This window comes from Brachyistius frenatus, unplaced genomic scaffold, assembly GCF_029030835.1.
Source record: "Brachyistius frenatus isolate BFR_SWC_R1_liver_20210118 unplaced genomic scaffold, ASM2903083v1 Contig_23, whole genome shotgun sequence".
In the NCBI taxonomy this organism is placed as follows: Eukaryota; Metazoa; Chordata; class Actinopteri; family Embiotocidae; genus Brachyistius; species Brachyistius frenatus.
In genome coordinates this window covers 3,099,397-3,118,913 of record NW_027210622.1, presented here as the reverse complement: position 1 = coordinate 3,118,913, position 19,517 = coordinate 3,099,397, and the positions used below count along the sequence as shown (strand labels likewise).

Here is a 19,517-nt window from a genome sequence, read left to right as displayed (position 1 = left end):
GATGAACACATTGCTACCAGGTGAAACTGTGTGTCACGAAGAGATTAAATGCGACCGTGCGAACAGCAGAAACAAGTAAAGACAAATACAGCCATCAAAATGTTCTGTGTGAAACTCCATCAAAAAATGAATGAAGATGAGGTGCAGTCAAACTCTGCAGGTAAAGCTAGCATATACGCCTAAGCACTGACATTAGAGTGAAGCCCTGAGCAGATCCATCCATTGATCAATAATAATGGCCAGAACAATGGATTTGATGTTGGTCGCCCAGTGCAAACAACGGCCCACATTTCAAAGATGAAACTAAAGACAAGCTTCTTAAGAGCTCAAGGCAACAGTTTTAGAAGTTGGATGGCATTTGTTGAGCTGAGTTAATGGTGCAAGTGGGTCCCTGTGTCTCATGCGTGTGTTTCTGCACGGCATAAACTGCATATACAAGTGTAAAAGGTGTGCGGTCGAGCGGTGGCCGGGGGATGAGTAGTAGATTTTTTTATCGCATAGTTCCAAGTGAATTTTGAATAGTAGTTTTGCTTGAAAAGCCCATCCCTATCTTCCATGTCTGTTGTACATGATGCACTCGTGTATGTTAAGTGATTGCAGGCATAGATAACTAGCCTTCGTCTTATTAGATTGGATTGGTAAATTATTTAGAGCAAAGGTCAGTTTCCTGAATATTGTGAACATGAAAATGAAACCCTACCTCTCATCACGTCACACTAAATCAATCATATTTGATAATCCAGTTTAGTGAAGCCCAAATACCACATAAATTCAAATGTAATTATTCTTTAGTTGTTTCCTGTACAGATTTAACGGCATACATAAATAATAGGTGTGACTTCAAGAAATTGCTCATAAAGTGCAAGTGCTGCTCATCCTGCCATGCTAAAAATAGCTCTGCCTCAAAACAACACAAGCGGCTTCAATGGAGTGGGTGTGTGGCTACAGGTACCAGTGAAAAGATGAGATACAAACCAGGAAGTCCCGACTGAAGCTGAATCATACAGTACGGCACAGCAGTTTATGCTCCTTTGAGGAAGGATTTTGCAACTCTGCCCAGTTCTCATTAGAAATAATGTTCTTCTTTGTAGATGCTTGTGAGGTAAGCAGTAGATTTAGCACGTTGCTATGTGCCCAAGGCTATTACAGACCATACAACAAAACACTCAGCATCACCCACCCGAATCACCAATGCATCAGAAACAGATGATTTGAGTGTCAGTGGTACTTGTCTTTCCAAAGTGACTTATAGTCACAAAGTGCAGCCATGTGATTACACCAGGACACATTTTTTTGTCGGCTTTGTCAGCTTCATGACTGGTGGTCATTAAATAAGTCTGTCAGTGGCAGCAATGCTGGCAGCAATGTCGGCACAATCTGGACACCTCATGTAATTAGAAACAGGCTCATCTTCTGAATGCCTCTGCTTACGATGACCCCGATTTACCCCCATATGAGAATAGTCAGTAACAATTAGTGCATTTTGAGCTGTGACAGTTTTGAGTTCATTCAAAAACTGCTAAACTTTAAGTTACAATTTTAATGATTTCCCTTTCATTGTATTTAGTGGCACCTTCGACAGTAGGTGGTAATTACACGTGTTTCTGGACATCACGACCGAGAGATTAAAACGGTCTCGCTTGTGTGACGTCAGTCGGTTGGGGTCGACAAGCGAACCTGTTGCGTTAGCTCCGCCCACCCTGTCTGGCGGAATAGCTACTTCTGGATGATGGAAAATGTGTCACTGGCTGTGCGCTGCTTGTAATTTTTCCCAGAAACGTTGCCATAGACACCCAACTCCTTCAGTTTGTAAAATACAGCAAATGCAAATGCAAACGCTTTTATCAGTGGGCCACAAGCTCAATCACCATTGTATTGCCTCATTCAGAGATAGATAGTAACGTTATTAAAATGAAAATCTTTGGGATTGTTTAAATATTCAGAACTCAGATATATGTTAGGAGTTGCAACCTTGTAATCACAGATTTCAGTTCACCCAAAGTAATGAGTTTTCCACTGTTCTGACTCTGAACTCACACTTTTCTCCTGTGTGATGTCCACTCCAGCCAGGAGCTGTACAGCACCGCTCTCTCAACTCAACTGGTTGCAAACACATTTCTTTTAGACCAGGTTATTATTTCTTGTTTTTGACTGTATTTTTAGAGTCTATAATGTTTGCATTGAAAATAGTTTGACCTGCAAACCTTTTAGTTTGGCAAATGCTTTTCAGTTAATTAATCTTCAAACATTCAAACAGTTATTTTTGCAATTCAATCTGTTTTTCTCAGAGTTTGTTACAATTGCGTTTTGGTTTAAATTCATATTTTAAATCTGCCTACACTGTCAAAACACAATATTATCCACATTCAGGTTAACCCAAGCCTGACCCTGACATTAGAAAAGGTTTAGTCGAGCACAAATTTTAATACCTGAACAAATAGCTACATTTTATATAATTGTGTGTCCCTACTGCAATAAACAGCATACTTGTATTTCTCCCAAGGACAGCCAAACAAAAAGTCCAAAAAAAAAAATCACATTTAGAGACAGATGTTTGACATGGTAACTGTGGACATGCCTGAATGACCACCACCGTGTGCTGTGAAGAAAACTAGAAAACCAAAGAAAGCAGATGTATTGAGGTAGAGAGAAAACAAAAATAGTTTGAGGCACCTATCTGTCAGAGAAACAGAGGAGACGTGCTGAGACACGGAGACGGCAAATGGGGGGCGGGAGTTGACAAACTGCAAACAGCATGTGAATGTACAGACACGGACTGTGAGACAGACAAAAAAAAAAAAGAGAGACAGCGGGGAGAGTTGACAAAGCATAGAGACGGAGGGGGAACGGAGAGGAGACAGAGACAGGAAGAGGGAGTGAAAGACAGTCAGCCTGAGAGAGTGACAGAGTGCAGTCCTGAGAGGGAGAGTGTGTGGGTGAATGTGAGAGCAGCGCTAGCTAACGCGTCTGTCAATCTGGATCAGTGATTGACACCTCAGGGCCCAGTGTTCCTCTCTTCGCCCGCTGGCTCTTCCTGTCAGGATGTAGGGCATAGGGTCACACACACACACACACACACACACACACACACACACACACACACACACACACACACACACACACACACACACACACACACAAATGCAACATTTAAGAGAGGATTACATACCTACTGTGAGCTTTCCGATAGGCACATACATCCTCTCTCGATATGAAATGTGACGTAATTGTGCATATGTGCATTAGTGTCTCTCTTTATGACATTGTACATAGACACATTCACTGACAGCAGACGCACACACTCACATGCAGGCGGGGTCTAGCAGAGGTGAGGTCTCTTGTGGGGTCCACTCTTGCTGACTGGATCTTAACCTTTGACCCATGACCTTTGACCTTCACATTGTCAGCAATGCTGCTCTTCACTGGACCTTTCACATTAGTCTGCGTGCGAGTAGTTGCGTTTATATATTTATGTGTTTGTATGTATGCTCATGCTACAGCCAGTTTGTTATTTATCATTCAGGTTCCTGGTCTTTCCTCTGTTCTTCCTAGCTCTGTCTCTCTCACACTATATTTCTCTCTCTCTTTCTACACAAACACACAAGTAGTGTCGTAAAACAAAGAGTGCATTAGCATGCATAAAATTGCATGTTTGAATACCCACACAGGCACATACACACATATTAGTGTCCTCTGTTTGAGGGACGATAACGAGGCGTCCTCTACAGCATGTCCTCACCCTTCACAGCTACTCACATGCCAGGCTGAAACACTGCAACTGTGTGACAGCTGAAAAAAACAAAGTAATAATCCATGAAGGTCCAAACGTTCACCGTGCAGTAAGCACAAAATTAGATAATGGCCTGAATTCAATTAAGGAGTTGCTGTATATTTGAATATGTTTCTCCATGTCCTTCCTGGTATACTGTAGGTGTTTTTCTTGATCTTTTCTTTATTCTTTTTTTGTAAAAGTCTTTCTTACAGTGTGAAAGTCAAGTGAAAACTGTCTTCTATGAGTGCATATAATAAAAAAAATAAGAGACATGATCAAATCGAAAGGCAAATTTATGCATATTTAATGAGAATAGTGTTTAAGCATATTCCTGTGAATTTGGAAAAAAAAAACACAAACTAGCATTTGTATACAGGATAATTTCAAAAATATTTAAATTCAGTTTTAATAAGAGCTGATGATTTAAAAACTAGTAAGTTTTTCCACGAACCCTGACCTTCCCAAATTCACAAGCAACACTAGCTGAAATGACATTAAAAAAATGGGTATGTGTGGCCGCCGCAGCATTGGCAGTGGTGTGAAGACGACTGATCTGTCCAAGCAGCTTTGGTCAAAAGATACAAATTAGGCAAACTAAGTGTTCTACATGACATGTATCTGTATAGCTTTCATGTCCTTTTAAAAATCATCACATAATGATTTACATGCACTTATGTGGTAATGAGAGGAGGTGTCCATCTGGCAATGTGTGTATGTGTTTGCGTGTGTGTGTGTGTGTGTGTGTGTGTGTGTGTGTGTGTGTGTGTGTGTGTGTGTGTGTGTGTGTGTGTGTGTGTGTGTGTGTGTGTGTGTGTGTGTGTGTGTGTGTGTGTACCAGTAGGGGTTTGAGACTAATGGGGTCATTATTGATGCTGAGTCAGGATTACCGCTGATTGTAATGGTTGGATACCGACCTAACGAGTATACAAATACACACACACATGCACACACAAACACTCGCTTTCTTCCTCTGGCTTTCGCACACACACACACACACACACACACACACACACACACACACACACACACACACACACACACACACACACACACACACACACACACACACACACACACACACACACACACACACATTTTCATTTCTTGCAGGTTCTCATAGGTGCATTTATGACTATAAACCTCCCACCTCAGCTAATAAACTCAGTGACCCTATCTTAACCTCTCCAGACTGCCTTTGCTCTTTTGCATTCACACATTTACATACATACACACTTAGACATGCACACAGTGCTCTGCATAGCCAGACAAGTGGTAAGAGTTTGTGTTGACTAATCAGTTTATTTATTTTTGACAGTGATACAAATGATACTTACACACAGACACTCATAGACACCTAAAATACCCTCACCCATACTGCTACATCAGCATATTTAGGGCCCGAGCACCAAATGGTGCGAAAGCCCTGTTGTAATTCAAGGAATTATTCAGCTTCTACTTTGTCAGTTTTGGACATTCTTGTTTTAGCCGCACTATAAACCATGCAGCCGGATGGCAATGTAAGTCAGTCAGTCAACCACTTTGCTTCAGATTGAAATATCTGAACAACTATTTGATGGATTGCCAGAAAAGTTTTTTACAGTTATTTATGGTCCCAGAGGATGAAGTCCTCATTTTCTCCCCTGGCAACATCAGCAGGTCAATGTTTTCATGCAGTAAAATGTCTTAACATGCTGTAAATACAAGATGGATTGACACATATTTCTGGTACAGACCTCCATGATTTGTAGTGATCCCAGTGTATTTTCCTAAACTTTTCATCTAGCACCATCAATGAGTCACAATTATATTATGTCCAGTACTTTAAATGTATTTATGTCAACGTTTTGCTTTACAATGAGCATTGCAACCTTGCTGTCACTCATATGTGACTCGGAGTCTTATAATCTGTCTCTTGCGAGAATCCCAATTTTATGGCCGTTCAGTAGTGAATTCCTAAATTGACCCTTTTAACACATTTAACACACAAGTTGTGCTGACAACACATTTTGTTCATTAATTCCAATTTTCCCAGAGTCATTACATCAGCATTTTGTAAATAATAACATGATAATATCATACACTGACAATTTAACTTTTTTTTAAAGCTTAACCATTGGTGACCTTTGACTGTCTGAGGTCTGATCTCTTACTTTGAAAAACCAGAGGCTAAATGACTGTTTTTTTCTTAGTCATTAGTACCGAGATACATATGTGAGTCTTGTATAAATAGGCAATGCACGTCTTTAAAATTAGTAGGAAACCTATTTTACCACGTTCAGATGTAATTTTTGTTGTTGTTTTGTGGTATGATGTGTGCCTGTATGTTTTGTGTGTCCCTGTATACAGTATGGTGTCACCCCTCTTTCCTCTCAATCCCAGACTAAATGTCAGCTTTGCGATCCCCCTGCCTCAGCATCATAAATAAGCAAGCATTCACATCGAGATAATGACCAACAATTAACACTGCAATTACACATTTGCTTCGTGTTTATGCACACACATGGTTGCATCTGATGTGTGTGTGTCCTCATTAAGTCCCTGCAGGGGCGTTATCCTCCCCAGAGTATCGAAAACACATATTTTTCTTGAACCTTAAGCTGAGGACTAGAGTCATTCTTGGTTCATTAAGTTGCTTGAGTGAATGTGATTGACATGAAGAAAGATGGAAAAGCTTCCAGCTGCATTTGCGTGTAATAGAAATGGCTCATTCTCATAATACAGTATGCTTATATGTTTATTCTACAGTGTACCGTCTTTGTGTGTGTGTGTGTGTGTGTGTGTGTGTGTGTGTGTGTGTGTGTGTGTGTGTGTGTGTGTCTCTGTTGGTGTGTTTCCTGTTGTTTGACTGTGCTTCCAGGAGTGATGCTCTTTAGCACATGAACTGCACACTCTGAAATGTTTATTCTCAATAACAACTTAGCAGTGTAGCCTCAGGTTTTAATCAGAGCGTGAGTGATGCTACACGTGTGTGTGTGTGTGTGTGTGTGTGTGTGTGTGTGTGTGTGTGTGTGTGTGTGTGTGTGTGTGTGTGTGTGTGTGTGTGTGTGTGTGTGTGTGTGTGTGTGTGTGTGTGTGTGTTTTTATGTGCTTCCAGCTCTGTCTGGTATGGCAGTGTTCGTTGTTCCTGAAAGCCACTGTAGTTTCTAAATCAAGTCTTTTATGAAGTTCTGCTGCTCTGGGCAGACCATTAACATTTCATGTCACCCTGGCTCTCTCTCTGTCTTACTCCTATGGGCATGAAGCAGAAATTCCCTCTTTGAATAATCCCTGCTGCAGTCTGCTAAAAGCAGACCACAGTGACCAGGCTTTTTTTTTCGTATTATTTTTTTTTTCTTTCTCAAAAACATTAAAGTTGACAAATTGAAGCCAAGCTTGACCCATGCTGAACCTTTTTCACATGAACTTTGCATTCTTGTTTAAATTTTCATTTTGACAAACTGATTTTCATAAAGCCTGTGTAGAAACAGATATATATATTTTTTTTAAATCACAGTAGAGCCTTAGGGGAAAATGTTTTCTCTTAAGTTTCATCACTTTGCCAGACTTTATAGTCTCTTTCTCTCACTATGTCCTCACTTTCTTAACATTCACCACTCACTTGTCAGTTCTGAAGCGCAGCTTGCCTTAAGTATTGGGATTCTGCGTGTAAGCTCATCTCATTATCCCCGTTTGTGTGTGGACGCGCGTGTGTGTGCTCCATGTATGAGTGTATAACTGACTGTGAGAGTGCGAGTGAGTGATGGGTGTGTAAGCCCCCTCTCTTGCGCGCTGTTTGAAATAAAGCGACAGATAATCGCAGGGCTCTGGTGAAGCTAGCTCATCTGAGCGCCAATCGATACGGGTGCCATAGCTTCAAAGCAACCCTTCAAAGAGGAGAGAAATAGCCATATGCTCTTCGTGCTCGGTGTGTGTGTGTGTGTGTGTGTGTGTGTGTGTGTGTGTGTGTGTGTGTGTGTGTGTGTGTGTGTGTGTGTGTGTGTGTGTGTGTGTGTGTGTGTGTGTGTGTGTGTGCGCTCATGACAGAGCCTGAGCAAATGTGCGAGGAGAAAGAGTGAGATCGGAAGTGAGAGAACAAAAGGAGGAGACACGAAGTCAGAGAATCTCTGTGCAGATGAAACACTTTTCATTTGGTAGCAAACATTATCATATCACAGTTGACATGCAAAGTGCTTGTGATGCAACTGATGTCACTATTTAAATTGGACAAAATCATTGTTTTGTTAGCTGGTAATCTCCTGATATTATGGTTCTGTCATCTTTTATTCAGCAAACCGGCAGCAGCTGTGGCCTTTGTTGAGGAAATGGGCTAGGCGGAGAGACGCAGGCACACACACACACACACACACACACACACACACACACACACACACACACACACACACACACACACACACACACACACACACACACACACACACACACACACACACACACACACACACACACTGTCTCTGTCTCACACACAGACACTGAGACACAGTTTAAAGACTAGAAGATAGTGTGTGTGGTGTGAGTGAAGCAGAGAATACACTATACAGTGTACCGAGAGACAGAGTGAACTGAATGTGTGCAGGAAGGAGGAGTGTGAGGATGAGGGAATGACAGAGTGCGAAAGGGAGAAAGGAGGTGTACGGAGATGTATTTGTATGTGAGACTAAAAGAGGGAGAGAGATCCCCGAACCATGCTGTGGTTAGCAGTGCCATCTCACCTTCAGCAAAGTGAAAATGAGAATTTATTTTTAACTAGTTGGCGTTAAAAAAACAAAACCCAACTTAGTTTGAAGTTTGTGTTGGAGTCTGAGTGTGGTAAAATATGAGTTTCTATGTGTGCTCAAACATGTGTAATTCTATGAAGTGTGTGTGCGTGTACATGCATATTGTGAAAAAAAAAAAAAAACTATGTGTGTATACTTGTGTGTGTCAGCATGTCTAATTAGCTGAGACAAGCAGGTGTAAAACAGTAATTAATGGCACAACTGACTGACTTCATTATCTCCACATGAGCTTCTCATGCTGGCTGAACAAACACACACACACACACACACAGACAAACACACTTTAAAAACATTGGAACATAATTCTGTGTGAGTGGGAGAAAGTGTGTTTTACTACAAAAAAACAAAGCAATGTCGAGTAGAGTAAGTGGACACAATCATTGCACACGTCGGCGCTCGGACACTCAAACACTCATTTAGTTTGCAAATGGTCTCATTACTAATGAATCACAAGCTGCTTTAGAGCAGGCTGAGCACACAGTAATGGTTTGGCCATCCTCCAGAATGCAGACACTGCAACACGCACACACACTTACACACACACTTTCGCATTGACAGAGATTGAGAGTGAGTATCCAAAAGCCCCAATTACCTTCACATCCAATGTGAGGGAACAAGCTAGAAAGCTTAATTACAAGCCACCCCACATGTAGATGGGACACACTCACATACTCAGGCAGATGATACGTGACCAGAAATAGCATGTTCTTGTTTTTGTTTGTGCTTGTTAGTGTTTACAATGAGCTCATTATGGGGAATGTGCCTGTGTCATTGTGTTATTACAATAAGTCATGATCACAACCCCTGAGCCCAACAACCTTTATTGAATCATTAATAAGACTGTGTAATTTAGTGATGCCAGTTTTAGTCAGATTGATTTACTCTTCAGTACTCTGCCAGTCCTGAATGAGATCAAATGAAATTAGAGGCCTCCAAATGCACCATGTTGTCATTCAGTAAGTGGAATAAATATGTTATTTATTTATCATTCAAGGACTATCAGTCTTTTCTCATGGTTGTTTGCCAAGACATAAATATTGCTGATGCTCTCCCCCCCTGTCTCTCCCTCTCTCTCTCTCCGCTGAGTGAGTGAGTGAGATGGCAGTGATCGGACAGAGTAATTGGACCTAATGAATATGTCAACAGACCGTTTCTTTCTCTTTCAATTAAACACAACTGGATTAGATTTACTGTGCTTACTCTAACAACTTAAAGACTCCATCGGTCGGCTGCTTTCCACATACTCACACAAACACGCACGTCTGCACACACACTGATACACACACACACACAGACGCAGATTGGCTTAGCTCAATGGCCTGTTGGTCAATGTCTCCTCGAGGAGGGTTATCTATCTGCTCCTCACTAATCAAACACTCTAATCGCTCTGTGTGTGTGAGAGCGTGTGTGTGTGTGTGTGTGTGTGTGTGTGTGTGTGTGTGTGTGTGTGTGTGTGTGTGTGTGTGTGTGTGTGTGTGTGTGTGTGTGTGTGTGTGTGTGTGTGTGAGGTGGGGGACTATGTCTGTGTGCACTGATGGGTGTCAGATAGATTTTCAAGTGTATGGATATGGTGTCATGTTGTTGTTTTTTTAAGCTTAATTAAAGGCTGTACCATTTGTGTAAGCCACACATGTCTAAACCGATGTGTGTTTGGTATGTGTAATTATGTACATAACAAGGACTTTGGTGCCAGTACTGAGATAATATTGTATGTGTGTATGAGTGTGTGTGTGTGTAGACACTCACAGTAAACATGTCTGGTTTGAATTTAGTTTAAGGTATGTGTAAAGGTGTTTTGCCATATGAACTCTGGAGTTGCCTTTTCACTCATGTCGCACACAACAGGAGATCATCTATGTCAAACCTGTTCTCGGACTTCATACTAGGAAGCTGGCAGGGTAAAGTCTGTTTAATGCCCGGTCCAATGGATTTTAGATTAGTTCAGGGTTGCTGTGTAAGTGTAAGCAACTTTAGGAAAGGTTATTTTACTACATATCCTCATATCAGTCCCAAAACGTTTATATCTACAAAACAATGATTTTGCTATGGAGTTACTCCATATCAACCTTGTCCACAACAACTTAAGTTACATGTAACTTTGGTTGTAATACTGACAACAACAACAACAAAAATCACCCATAGCCACAAACCAAATCCTATCATTCCTTACAATTAGATTTTGGGTACCGTCTCCTTCATTTTACTTCATCTTTCCACTGTTAAGTCTCTTTTTTCTCTCCAGTGACCTCACAGAACTGCACTCTATTGTTCTGCTTCCAGTTTGATGACTCTAGAATTCATGTCATTCTGTATTTCAGTTCTCTTTAGATTAAAAAGATAAAATGGTACCTGGATTCTATTTTGCTGACCTTTTCAGAGACTGAGTAGAAAGCTACAGCTAATTTGTTTTGTAAGAAAACATAGTTCTTCAAGTGAGGTCAACCTTTACAATATGTCTGACAAGGTAGCATCTGCTTCTTACAGTTTATTTTAATTAGGAAGGACTTGGATTTTTTTTTTTTTTTTTTTTTTTTTTATAATTTAAAAACATTTTCTTGATCCTTTTTTTTTTTTTTTTTTTTACATTTTTTGCATGTCACCGTGTGTTATTGGTGGAAAAGTGTGCATTATCTCTTTCTAAGGCTACATGTATTGCAGCCAGGAGAATATCGCAATTTGAAGAACAGAAAATCAGTGGTTGGCAAGGGATGACAGAAAAGAACAACTTCCAACAAACCAGTACTATCTCTCTACTTTCCACTCTAGACTCAGGTTTGATGAAGTTTGGAGCTGCAGGGGAAAGAGAGAAGAGGAATAAATATTGTAGCGGTTCCAGAGATTCAGTGAATCTTTGAAAGCTATGTCTAGAATATTTCTTTGTTTGTTTGTTTAGATTCTGCAAATTTTTTATTTAACAGCCTCCTCAGAAGCAAATTTAAGAGCAGCTTCTTACTTTTTTTTTAATGATGCAACTGCCAAAATGATATTCAGAGCAGCAGAAACTGTTTCACTTTGCTTCCTCGTGTAGATCATCGGCACAGTCTTTGTCAAAGCTGCCAAAACCCACCTGCTCTGGAATTCAAAATGTACAATGATTAGGATCACAATTATTTGATCTGTTTAAATCTGAATCAGTAATTCAATTAATCAAACAATTATCTTCTAAAATGACTCTGAACTGAGCTCAGCTCTCATTTGTATAAATTGCACAAGAAGTAATTATGAGTGTGAGGCGACTGTTTCCATAACAAAATATTTTTGGGGGGTTTAAATTTTAAAACAATGATTTGTGATATGCATTCTAGGAATGGGAATCTGCGTAATCGTAGGATACACTCTAAAAAGAAAGTTTTTTAATATACATGCAGAGTGTATATAGTTGTATGTGTATGGGAGAAGACAGGGTAACAGCATTGTTGACAAATGCACACTAGGACTGTTTAAGAAATCAAAGCACTCTGTAGTTTTACCTCACATGCTCTCTTGTGAACTGTCTTGGAAAGTTGTTGTTCTGCACCAGGTAATCTAATTTCAATCTTTTCTTTTTCTTTCCTCTCATCCTCTTTTGTCCCTCCCTCTCCCCTCTGTCTCTTCCCTGTTTCGCTCCTTGTCTTTGCAGTTTGAAGTGCTGAAGTGCTTCTTAAGGTAAGAGAGTCTCATTTCATGTTTTCCTTCTCTTGTACTTTCTTCCTCTGATTTTCTACCCATAAAACACAGCATGCAATCAGCACTTGGCTCAGTGTGCGTATCACGAAACAATCTGCGTCCTCAAAAATTATTTGGCTCAGGATCCTACTCACCGAAACACAATAACATTGTGTTAAGATAACAAAGAGACACTCTGGGTAGCACTCCCACTGCACTCTCCTGGTAAAGCCATGATCAGAAATGCACAAAACTGAAGCAGCAGCCAGTATTACACTTTCTACAGAGATTATAGCAGCATTTATGATACATTTGCATCCTTCTATTAGTGAATAAATAATTTGTAATCATTATAATATATCATATTAGCTGTGTAGTAGTTCTGCACAACACACGGAATGCGCTTTAAATCTTCTTCCACTGTGTCTTACAACTGAAACCGCCTGTCACAAGCTGTTAGTCATAACGGGGTCTTCCTGCAAAAAAAGAAAGAACGAAAAATAACAGTTTTTAAAAGGCGATGCCACTGTTATTGTTTATTTGTGGACTACAGGTTTTAACTTTACTATATCTCAAACTTATTACTTTCAGGTTGGGATTCTGTGTAATAATATCAGCAGACTCACAATACTTTAAAGAGAAAATTAAATGTGCTACAACTGGGTCTGACCTTGTGTTTGGGCATACATGATGTCTGTGTTATAACTAGCTGCAGTGCAATAGTGTGAACATGTGGTGTCCATGCGGTGTATTTTTCCAACTGGTTGAAAATCTTGTATCTCTTAGTGCTCTTTGATGCAAGACGGTCCATTATTTTATTTAGGGATTTAACTTTGTCTAACTTGCTGTGAAGAAAAGTTCAATAAACCCCTGATTTGTATAATTTTTTCAACACGTCCTTAAAACACTATAAAATCCATATCATTGTTTATCAATATGGTTGAAATTAGACAAAAAATAAATAACGTTCAGGATTAAATCAAACATGTATACCAACACTTTAAGGCCCGACACATTCATAATATATAGAGCCCCAAAACTGCCAAAACATAGCACAAGGCTATCAGATGTCAAAACTATGTCTAGATTCGGACACCCGCCAGTCCATGAGAGGATACTGGGTTGAAAAGTGCACGCACATATGATCAAAGTCAATGACGGAAGTAAAAAAGCAGCAAAGTCTGTAGGCAAGTATGTTAGGTGTGGATAGATGGATCAAGCATAGGACTTTCCCCCTGGGGACGAAGGGGAAATCGTTTTGTACCAAGCTAACTACGTGTTGTTGTTCTTTTTTCCTAAACCTAATATGTGTTTTTTTAATACCAAGGTTAGATAGAACATGACACTGACACAGTACGCTGCAGCGGGCTGATGGGTGTATTACATACTCTGGCTTTCTGGATTCATCACCTATAATATTGGCAGTTAAATAACCCCATTTTAATTATTTGATTGCCATTATTTTGCTGAACCATTAATATTCAGGTGTTTTTACTTAATTTACCTAATTAGACTTCTCTGGAATTTGCAATACACATTTAAATAGCCCTGCGACTGTATGTGACAGATATGAACTTTTCTGACTTGGCTAACTCTATAAAAACACTTAACAAATGGCTTGTAACACACCATAACACACATCATTGTATATATATATACATATATATGGACATTTGTAAGTGTTTATTCATGTCTATGTTAACAATTATAACTATAATAGCAACAGTTAATGAATACTTGATAGGAAAACATAGTTGTACTTATATGTCTTCAGTCAATTTAAATGCATTCCTAAACAATTTGTAACTTTTAAACAGTTGATGCATGAGTTATACATTTCTGTATTGACTTTAGGTATACATAAAAAAGGTTTATTTCTCTAAAGACCTGCCGCTCTGCATCATGATGTAATTAAATCTTTTTTCTAGGCCCTCCATGTCTCGTCTTCAAACTTATTTTTGCCCCGTTTGGTGTGGTTTCAGGGAAGCTTGGTTATATGCTTATAAAAGTTATAAGTTAAATACAGTTATTTGTAACAGATATTTTTTTTCTGTTTTGAACTTTTAAAAAATGATTACATTTAAAGTTGTCATATTTATACTTCAGATAACATCTTAGTCGCACAACCACTGCTTACTTTTACTAAGTTCAATTCTGCAACACATTACTCCCCGCTGTCGCCAGGAAATGTCTAATAAGATATTTCCATTCTGTAAGTGTCGTTAACATGAATAAATCAAAGATAATTTCACTTTTCTTCTCTTTGTTAGACAACGTCGTATTAATTGGTGAACTAAAATGAAAAATACTCTTGAGTTTGGAACTGATTAATACCCAGAGTTCTGTGTAGAATGCACATTCATGTTCAGCAAAAGTAATGTGTTGTGTAAACTACAATATCCCGATTTCATGCTCCTTACAAGTAATCAAGATCAAAAAGTTGCAATACTGTTCTTGTTCCAGTCTCCTCAGAATCTAATATAGCATGATATACAACTAAAGGAATACCTGACATTTTGCCAAACAAACAGATTTCAGCATTGTACTCAGACAAAACTCATGTCATGGAGATTAATAGAACACCTGCAGCACCAGTTTTAATAAATGGTCAGCCACTTAAAAAGAAACTGTTGAAATGCCAAGTGGATAAAACGTGATGCTCTGGAGTTGCAGGTAGTGAGACTGAGGTGAAGTTTCAAACTGTAAGAGGGTAGACCTGGAGGTTCAGAGACTGCTACTGGTGTGTGCAAAGGGCATGCAGAACTGTGACGTAAACGGGGAAGAGATAAGCTATAACCTTCGTGAGTAAGTATTCAAAGTTTTGTTGCTTGATCAAAATCAGCACCAGAGTTACGCGTTATTGTGAGCAGTGGTCCAGGTATGTCTGCGATGTTTTACGCAGCTGAAACTTAAACAGAGAGCACAAATAAAATTTGTGACAAATTATTGGGGAACAGCAAGAAGTTGAAGGGAGCCAAATCCAGTGAGTAGGAGTGGTGGGCAGTGACGACTGTGTTGTTGTGAGTGAGACATTTATGAGCAGATTTATTGTCATGTGAAGGAACCAAAGAGCCATCTCGCCACAGTTCAGGTCATTTGCACTGAATGTTTTCCTTCAGATGCCTCTGAACATCACAGTAGAACTTTGTTAATGTAACCGGCGCCAGACCCAGGGGTATCAGGACCGGTAACATGTGATACACAGGCTAAACAGCACTGTGGATCTGTGGTTCACTGTGGATCAATAAAGAGACATACGATGAGGTAACGTCTTCATCAAGCCATATTTTCCTGTACTACTCTCTTATATTAGTATTCAAAACAATAGGAAAATACAGAAAAGTGCAAATAAAATATCAGTAATTAGAAAAATAAATAAAATTTGTTCTGTTACCCAACTTAAATTTATGACTATTGAAAATACCAGATTCACAATAAGCTCATACTCCGTTGGCAAAAAGCACAACATGGCGGACGGTGGCTGCAACTGCTGAACAGCAATATATAAGTAACTCTAAACAACATTTTATGGTGAAACTCATTTCTAAACACTGAAAGGCTGTAACATTCTAAGTAACATGAAAATATGTATATGCATATAAAATCATTTCTCAAAGATACACAGAATTACATTTACAACCCTGCTTTACTACATGTAACAGGCTAACTAGCATCTGAACCGCGGCCGTTACTGTCGGCAAATTCACTCGGTTTAACTACACACTCAGACGTCACATATCCGTCACAGTCATCTCAAAACACAGCAAAGTAGTTCCTGAATTATTCCCCTTTGTGTGACAGTAAACTAAAGAGTTTAAACATATTTTACAGTACCTGTGGATCAATGAAGAGACATAAGATGAGGTAACGTCTTCATCAAGCCAGCGCCATTTTATTCTGACTTGCACGACGTTGGGCTTGAAGGGAAACTGCGGTCTCTCAGTCTGATCCACAGAAACGCGAAAGCGCCATCTACTGACCTGGTGGAGTAAATCCACAATATGTTCAAGTCCACTCGGTTAGCGTAGTTCTTCACAGTGGTATCTCCACAAAAAAAAGAGGGGTGTCTGTTTCATAATAAAAAAAACTTTACCATAGCGTTTTCAACCTATTACATTAACAGTGTGACCCTGGATGATAAATTCAGTGCACAACCCCGCGAACGTCAAAGACAACTCACCTGGTCGCGCACCTGACCAGACGCGCCTTTTTCGGTTTTGGACAATGACGTTCTGCCCCTCGGAAATGCAAATATCGCTCAAAGAAAAAAAATCCCTCCAGACTCGTTCTTTTATTGCCACAAGCTTCCTTAAGCATTTCAAGGGTGTTTGTTGCTGATTTCCAGACTGTGACATAAATCTTATGTTCGCCCTGTGGTCATGTTCACAGAGAAGTCACAGGTACACTGGGACCACTCCTTACAGCATGTGTGACGACGGAATTTGGAGTACTTACTCACAAAGATTACAGCTTCTCTGTTCTCTGTGCCCATCACAGTGATGTGCACTGTTCGTGTGCAAGAGGAGGAGTCTCAGAACCTTTTGATCCACCCTCGTGAAATCATTTAATAGTATAAGAACAGGTCAGTAACGAACACCCAGCAGAAAATGCACACTGATTTGCTTTTATAAATTATCCATATCCAACAGCACAGGCTAGGAAAGTAAATCATAGCTACACGAAAAGAACAACTCATTATAAAATAAGAAGAATGACTATATTAATGTATGGGTGGATGTCCTTTACACCTCTAGTGTGTTACAAACCATTTTTATTAATAGTTTATAGTGTTAGTAATAGGGTTTTTTACAGCTTATAAATGCCACGACAAGGAAGGAATGTGTGCTAAAACCAGCAACTGAGTGGCTGAAAGCAAATATAAAGTGAACCAGTTTTCAAAGGGATTTTTCATTTGTCCTTGTCATCAGAATTACTTAAAAAGGTGCTGTAGTCAGAAAAACTTTAGACATCTTTAAAACACAGACCCTTGCTCTGGAACAATTACAAACATTTTGAATAATTGTAGCCTGATGTCATGACTACTAAACATGGTCACATATCAGTAATAAAAAACTATGATAATTATAGCTGAATATTGTCCAAATGTCCCACACCTACATCAGAGCTGAGGACAAGCAGAGAGGGATGCCAGTCCACCACAGAAGTTAAAAGGGGTTCCTACCAAACACAGATGCCGTGCTAGTGTGACTCTGAGTCTTCTCTTTCCTTTGTTGCCCAAGGTTGTGCAAAAACATATGTGTGCGTATGTGTTCGTGTGTAAGGGTATGCGCCTTCGTCTCTTCCCTGTGTGTGTATCTGGTTCAGTGTTTGGAGTGGGCTCTGTTGAGCCTCATTAGTGGCTAAGGTTTGGCTGGCATGCTGCTACTGGAGCCACTCGGGGCACAAAGTGTTACTCTACTGCTGGCCCATCTGCCACATTGGCCCTCACTTGATACTCTGAGTTTTGTTTCTTTTCCTGTGCAAGGCAGTCTTTGTAAGCAGAATTTAACTACATTTACACATAGTATTGTGCTTAAGTACAATTATGATGAACTTGTACTTTACATGAGTCAGAAAATATAATGCTGTTTATACAATGTTTCCCCCAAGGATGGAATTGTTGTAGGGGAGGTGAAGCATGAAAAAAAATGTTGTGCATGCAAAACTAATGATATTTATTGAACAAAAAATAGGTATCAACAACCAACTAAATACAGTAAAATCTGAAATTTAAACCTGATTTGACCAACAAGCTATTTCTGTTTGACCCAAATAACCCACCGGGTGACTGTTTACATTCATCAGCTGCCATTCATTCTCCCAGTTCCTCATCCTTGACTCGATGTTTTCTTGTTGGTTATACTACTAAACTTAGTTTAGGATCATGTGTTTCATAAAATTGGGACAGCCATGTCCGGTTGTTACTCCTTTTATTATTCCTTGTGTTGTGCTACAGATTCAGTTAATCTGTGGGCTATATTTAATCCCTGTCTCTTAAACCTGTATTTGTTTAAATATTTGCCAAGTGGCACCATTAAGATTACAACAAAACAGACTAATGTAGGATTAATTTGTTAAGATTTGAAAACAAAGTAAACTGTTTTACTTACAGAGGGAAAATCAGCAGTTTTCTTTCTGAAACTGTCTTTTTTTAATTATTATTATTTTTTATTTTATTGTACTCTATTAATCCCCGAGGGGAAATTATTTTGCTACAGCAGCCTCCCGAAGGGGAGCAACAGGCTGCCACGACCGTGGCGCCAACCAACCTGAAGTGCATGTTTTTGGGTGATGGGAGGAAGCCGGAGAACCCAGAGAGAACCCACGCAAGCACAGGGAAAACATGCAAACTCCGCACAGAAAGGCCCAGGACCGGATTCGAACCCGGAACCCTTTTGCTGTGAGGCGACAATGCTAACCACTGCACCACCCAAAAGTCTTAAAAACTTTTTAAAAAAATAACGCATACGCAGCAAAGAAAACATACTTGAAATTTGTTGTCCTTGTAATATTACATTACATTACATTTCATTTAGCTGATGCTTTTATCCAAAGCCATTTACAATAAGTACATTTCAACCATGAGGGTACAAATTCAGAACAACAACAATCAAGAAAGTACAATTTTCTTCAAGATAGCCAAACTTCAATGTGCTATAAGTAAGTGCCATTTTAAGTGCTACTATTCAAGGTAAAGTCTGAAGAGGTGTGTTTTTAGTTTGCGACGGAAGATGTACAGACTTTCTGCTGTCCTGATGTCGTTGGGGAGCTCATTCCACCATTTAGGAGCCAGGACAGCAAACAGTCGTGATTTTGTTGAGTGTTTAGCTCGCAGTGAGGGAGCGACAAGCTGATTGGTAGCTGCAGAGCAGAGTGAATACAACACATATCAAGTATTTTATAGGAAATTCCAGTCTTGTTTTTCTAATTTGGCTGGATTCAGATTATGTGGAGAACAGTAAGTGTGGAGACATTGACAGTTTCTTTACCTCTTACATGAGTCAGTTTCTGTCTCTTTTCCTCCCTCGTCTCTTTCATTAAATCTGAAATCATTGATACCTTATTTACTTTTTCAATGTTTGTATCTTAACTGTTTCACCCTAAATTTCCCTCTCTCTTCTGTTCCCGCTCTCTCAGCCTAAAAAAAACTGTGCATCCAGCAGTACTTAAAGCTTTGAAGTATTGATAATAGTTGTGGATTAACACATGAATGTTGTGGGAATACAAGGTATGAGCAGCAGGGTGGCTTTCAAGCTATATCTTAAAGATTCTGTAAAGTAGAAATGAAGCAGAAGTATGGGTTTTTAACTACCCATCCAAATTTG

The 19,517-nt window shown here is 39.5% G+C and overlaps 1 protein-coding gene across 11 annotated transcripts in view; it reads left to right on the top strand.

The window, feature by feature from the left end:
- ptprdb (protein tyrosine phosphatase receptor type Db) overlaps positions 1 to 19,517 on the top strand; it is a 151,874-nt gene that overhangs the window by 11,933 nt on the left and 120,424 nt on the right. For all 11 annotated transcript variants that reach the window (XM_069697402.1, XM_069697403.1, XM_069697405.1 and 8 more), the window contains exon 3: positions 12,167 to 12,192. The gene's annotated coding sequence lies outside the window, so the exon portion shown is untranslated. The remainder of the gene's footprint in view (positions 1 to 12,166; positions 12,193 to 19,517) is intronic.